The following is a 5,982-nucleotide window of genomic DNA, read 5'->3' on the forward strand; positions in this document are numbered from 1 at the left end:
CCTTCCCTAACCCTCTCCTTCTTTCCCTCTCTCGATTTTCTTTTCTGCCAAAGAATATAAGAGGAGAGAGAGAGAGAAGCCCAGCCTAGGCCGGCCTGCTAGGCGCATCTTACCTACCTAACCCTAAACCTCTCCCTGGCCCAACCCCCATCTCCTCACGATCCCCCACTCCCTCTCGATCCCCAGCGTCGCCTCCTCTCGATCCCCACTCCTCTTCTCTTCCACCTCGACTCAGAAGAGGAGCCCCGCGCCCGTTTCCCCAGCGCCGCCGGCGACAACCAAGCCTCCCCTCCCGGCGCACCTCTTCTCCTTCCTCCACCTAGTACCTGCGGAACCCCGTGCCCCTGGCATCCCCACGCTCGTCGCCTCCCCTTCGCTCAAGCCCTGCATCCCTGCCGAGGCGAGCGCCGAGTTCCATCGCAAGCCGCCGCCCGGACCAGGCCGGAGCCCGTCGGCCTCCTCGCCGCCGTCGCGCCCACAGGGCCACTAGCATGACCTGCGCCTCCTCCATGGCCTCCCTCCTTGCTGCCATGGACGCGAGGGTCGAGCTCGCCGCCCCACCGTGTCGCCAAGGCCGTCGGGCACTGCAGCCTGCCGGCCTACCCCCTGCTTCGTCATCTATAGCCACCTCGTTGTGGCCTCTCCGAGCTCTACCCGCGTCGACGCCTCAGGCCTCCATCGATCCACCCATCCATCCATGCCCGGAGCAGCGCCGCCCTCGCCGAAGCAAGCACCAAGGTTGCCTTCGCCGACCGGTCCGCCTCAGCGCCTCCTCCCGCTCGCGCCTCCTCCTGCCACGTCCTCGTTCCCGCGTCGCTGGCCGCCGGAAACCAGCAGGAGAAGCCCCGCCTCCGCTCGAGGACCCGTGCCATTCACTGCTGCCTACTCCGTTTTCCCTGCGCACCTCCCGGTCCCGTGCTGCACAGCCAAGTTGTCATCGGTGGCCTCGTCAATCACCACCCAGGGTGCTATCTTGAACAGCTCCTCCACGGCTTCTAGTCTGTACGTGGAGTTCCATCAGTTGCTAGAGCACCACGGATCCACAAGTAGCTCTACGCACAGATACACCAAGACCTGGACCGGCTAGTACCACGACGTCCGTCGATCGTCAAGTACCATTTGGATGCACCAAGTTCCACGACGATGTATAAGTTTCTTCTGAACATGTACGACTAAAATGTGAACGAGTTCCACGACGGCCCAAGTACCGCGAGAACGTTTGTGCCCCTACCGTTGTCGCGAATCCGGCAAGACCAAGTGTACGACTACGCCCAGAGATGCAACAAGTTCCTCTTCGAAACAACCAAGTACCACTACGTCGACCCTCGAAGACCCGTGTAACGCAAACGTCAAGTTTAACTACCGCCGCGTGAACCGCTACTTCCCACGATGACCCCGTGGACAACTACTTCCCCTTCGACACGTGTACCCCTACCGCCGAACTCGATCCGTTCCGTTAATGCACGCTTCGAAGGTATAACCCCGAGACGACCATCCGTGAACAAATGCTTGTGTTGTATGAGATGCGTGTTTGGATGTTGTATCCTCCCACGAACGCTACTTGTTTTCCCCGCTTGGCACCGTCGTCGCGTGTGGGAACCCGGTTACCGGGATCACCCCACCTTCTATCGCATGTCACGGTTCCGTCACTTTTCCTTTTGTACCGGTATCTCCGTGAGCTACCGGAACCGATATGGTGTCGTGACATCATTTTCAGATTCGTCGCCGTGGCACCTTTTCTTTCCACCACAGTGACAAATGCTTCATAGGGTTCTTATCAACATTTTCATAAAAATCGCATAAACTTGTCCATGTCATCCGCATCATGATAACAACAATTAAAATGTTTAAATTGTTGTTGCAATAAATTACTAAGGCATATGGGGATTTACCGGATTTGTTGTCTGTCATATCCGGCCCCATTTAAATTGGTTAGATGGTATAGTTTTTGTTATGCTTCACCTCTTGCCATGTTAATCAACATTTAATATTGTTGAGTACCTAAACGAGAGAGAACTAAATAATTGACGCGGTGTTCCATCAATATGCAAACCGTTGCATATTGAGCTTCACTTAATTTGTAGTATTGTTTGTTGCACTTTGCCATGCCATGTATCATTAAACCAGACATGCATCATACTTGATTGTGCATCATACCATGTTTATGTGGTGGTTGTTTACTATGTTGTTTGCTTCTTTCCGGTGTTGCTTCTTCAGGTTAGTTCCGATAATGTCGCGTTTGTGAGGATCCGTTCGACTTCGTCTGTTTGTCTTCTTCATGGACTCGTTCTTCTTCCTTGCGAGATCTCAGGCAAGATGACCATACCCTTGAAATCACTTCTATCTTTGCTTGCTAGTTGCTCGCTCTTTTGCTATGCATATGTTGCGATACCTACCACTTGCTTATCATGCCTCCCATATTGTTGAACCAAGCCTCTAACCCACCTTTTCCTAGCAAACCGTTGTTTGGCTATGTTACCGCTTTGCTCAACCCCTCTTATAGCATTGTTAGTTGCAGCTGAAGGTTGGAGCTTGTTCCTTGTTGGAACATGGATATTTTGTTGGGATATCATGATATCTCTTATTTAATTAATGCATCTATATACTTGGTAAAGGGTGGAAGGCTCGGCCTTATGCCTGGTGTATTGTTCCACTCTTGCCGCCCTAGTTTCCGTCATATCGGTGTTATGTTCCCATATTTTGTGTTCCTTACGCGGTTGGGTTATAATGGGAACCCCTTGACAGTTCGCCTTGAATAAAACTCCTCCAGCAAGGCCCAACCTTGGTTTTACCATTCGCCACCTAGCCTTTTTCCCTTGGGAGTCGCGCATCCCGAGGGTCATATTTATTTTAACCCCCCCCCCCCCCCCCCGGGCCAGTGCTTGTCTAAGTGTTGGTCCAAACTAGAGCCCCTTGCAGCGCCACCTCGGGGAAACTCGTGGGCTGGTTTTAGTTGTACGGATTGCTTATCCGGTGTTGCCCTGAGAACGAGATATGTGCAGCTCCTATCGGGATGTTGGCACATCGGGTGGTCTTGCTGGACTTGTTTTACCATTGTCGAGGATGTCTTCTAACCGGGATTCCGAGCCTGATCGGGTCTTCCCGCTAGAAGGAATATCCTTCGTTGACCGTGAGAGCTTGTGATGGGCTAAGTTGGGACACCCCCGCAGGGATTTGAACTTTCGAAAGTCGTGCCCACGGTTATGGGCAGATGGGAATTTGTTAATGTCCGATTGTAGAAAACCTGAAGTTGACCTTAACTAAAATACATCAACCGTGTGTGTTACCATGATGGTCTCTTTTCGGCGGAGTCCAGGAAGTGAACACGGTGTTGGAGTTATGCTTGACGCAGGTTGTTCTAGGATCACTTCTTGATCATAGTTTCTCGACCGTGCCTTTGCCTTCTCTTCTCGCTCTCATTTGCGTATGTTAGCCACCATATATGCTAGTCGCTTGCTGCAGCTCCACATCATACCTTTACCTTACCCATAAGCTTAAATAGTCTTGATCGCGAGGGTGCGAGATTGCTGAGTCCCCATGACTCACAGATACTTCCAAAACCAGTTTGCAGGTGCCGATGTTACCGAGCAGGTGACGCAAACAAGCTCAAGGAGGAGCTAGATGAAGATCTTGTCCTTTGTGTTGTTTCATTCTAGTTGATCAGTAGTGGAGCCCAGTCGGGACGATCGGGGATCTGTGTAGCATTTGGGGTAGTCTTCTTTTATTTTGGTTCCGTAGTCGGACCTTGAGTGTATTTGGATGATGTAATGCTTTATTCATGTAATTGTGTGAAGTGGCGAGTGTAAGACAACTATGTATCTTTTCCCTTATTGTATTACATGGGTTGTTTGCGAAGATTACCTCACTTGCGACATTGCTTTCAATGCGGTTATGCCTCTAAGTCGTGCTTCGACACGTGGGTGATATAGCCGCATCGAGGGCATTACAAACATGAAAGAATAGAATGATAGCAAGGACCTGAACACGTGGGAGGTACCTCTGAATCTAGCCTACATAACCTACGCGGCCAAGGACGCATACGCATGCTACAACATGTACAGGCGGATCTTGGACATGAGGCCCTGTCTACTTCCTGTAACCGGCGAGTACACGGACATCTACAACATCATGATCAAGCATGCCACGAAGGTCTAGATGATGTACTTTATCTGTTTAAGCACCTTTATCATCTGAGTGTTTCATGCATTAGCCTATCTGTCATAATTATCTGTTTTGTCCGAAATATTTCATCTAAGAACCCATTAACCTGTTTGTTAAGTGGCTATTTGCTTATGTATGTAAGTAGTTCACTGGGCTACCGTGCTTTGAATCTCCTTCCTCCCAACATATTCCCCTTCTCAAGTGGACCCAGCAGGTCTCGTACACAGACATCTCGGACCAACCACCTATCCATTTGTATTTATTTATTCTATTCAATCTTTCGTCCTCTTCCTATACAGCGGCTGGTGGCACTGTCGCGCACGCCTTGGTGACCCATCATAGCCTATAGCGTTGGCCAGACCATCCCTCTACTCCCACACATTGTCCGGCGGCGGCAGCTCCGCGGGCCCACCCTGCACCCGAACAAGTCAACCCTCGTACTCCCCTCTGCCTGCGTCTTCCCCCGCTCCGGTTCGTTCGGTCCAAGGTCTCGACGTCATCCTCCGTCTTGGTGCTCTCGCCGCATTGCCGTCGTCTGTCGTTCCCAACATGGTCAGTAAAATAAGAGGAATCGGGAGACGACTGTTCGTCGAGAGGCTGACAGTCCCGAGCCCACCAGGTCCATGGCCTATGTTTTGTTGTTTAACATGCGCAGCCCACGGCATGTTTCAACTTTTTTTGGATCTAGCAGGTATGAAGCGGCCTCTGGGCCTCCCAACCTAGCTTGTATGTAACATCAGCAGCCCAAGTTACGTTTGTTTTTTTAAGACGATGCACAGCTCAGTTCTATTTTTCTATAAGAATGCAAAACTAAACCTATGTTTTCCCTTCTATAATAGTATATATATATATATATATATATATATATTTATTTAAATTTATATCTTATTTTGTTACATATATATAATAGAAACAACACAAGGTTCCGTTAAACCTGTCATTCGTCCAACCATTTTATAGACCTTCCCACTTCCTTTATTTTTGTTTTCATTAATCCTATATCTAAATTTTCTCCCACTTTCTTTTTCAATGTAATCTGAGTTTTCTCCAGTACTTTTCCCTAGAACCAATTAAACTGTCCCACGTCTAGCCTAAAAAATAATAATACCCCATGTCCTATTAACTCATCAAATTAAAATGATATTTTATTTCATAAATCGAAAGTTCTTAGAAAATAATAATAATAATTGTTTACATATAACTTGGCAAGTTAATTCCTGGTGATTGCGTACATAAGCTTGCAAACATTTTACTGACCAATGCAGTAGTAGACGTGCAATCATGTGTTTATGTTTTTATAACATTTCTCCGTCGAGCCCAACATGATATTTTTACCCAGCCCAGCAAGTCCACGGATTTCGAGAAAAATGCAAATGGGCTTTAAATTCTACCATAATATATAAATGGGTTGCATAGGCGCTACATCATTGTTTCACCCAGCCCACCAAATGGACTAAAAAACAAATGGAGTGCCTGACATGTGGGCCAGTAGGTCGAAGCCTAAGCACTGTCGCAAAAAAATAAAAATACAAAGGTCGAAGCCTAAGCACTTTCGAAAAAAAGTAAAAATACAAAGGTCGAAGCCTAAGCACTTTTGCAAAAAAAATAAAAATACAAAGGTCGAAGCCTAAGCAAGGCATTGGATTTACATCCAACGGCCGACATTCTTCTTCAATCTCTCATCTTCTTCCCCCAGCGCTGCCGGGACCGCCTGCTCCAGCCTCTGGCGTCCAGCGGTGCTGTTTTGCGCGCCTCACAGCGAAACGCTACCCCACCGACGGCCAAGCCATCCCTCCACTCCTCCGCACCTCCTGTTATTCT

Source organism: Triticum urartu, chromosome 2A (genome assembly GCF_056163025.1).
Source record: "Triticum urartu cultivar PI428250 chromosome 2A, HENAU_Tu73, whole genome shotgun sequence".
Classification (NCBI taxonomy): Eukaryota; Viridiplantae; Streptophyta; class Magnoliopsida; order Poales; family Poaceae; genus Triticum; species Triticum urartu.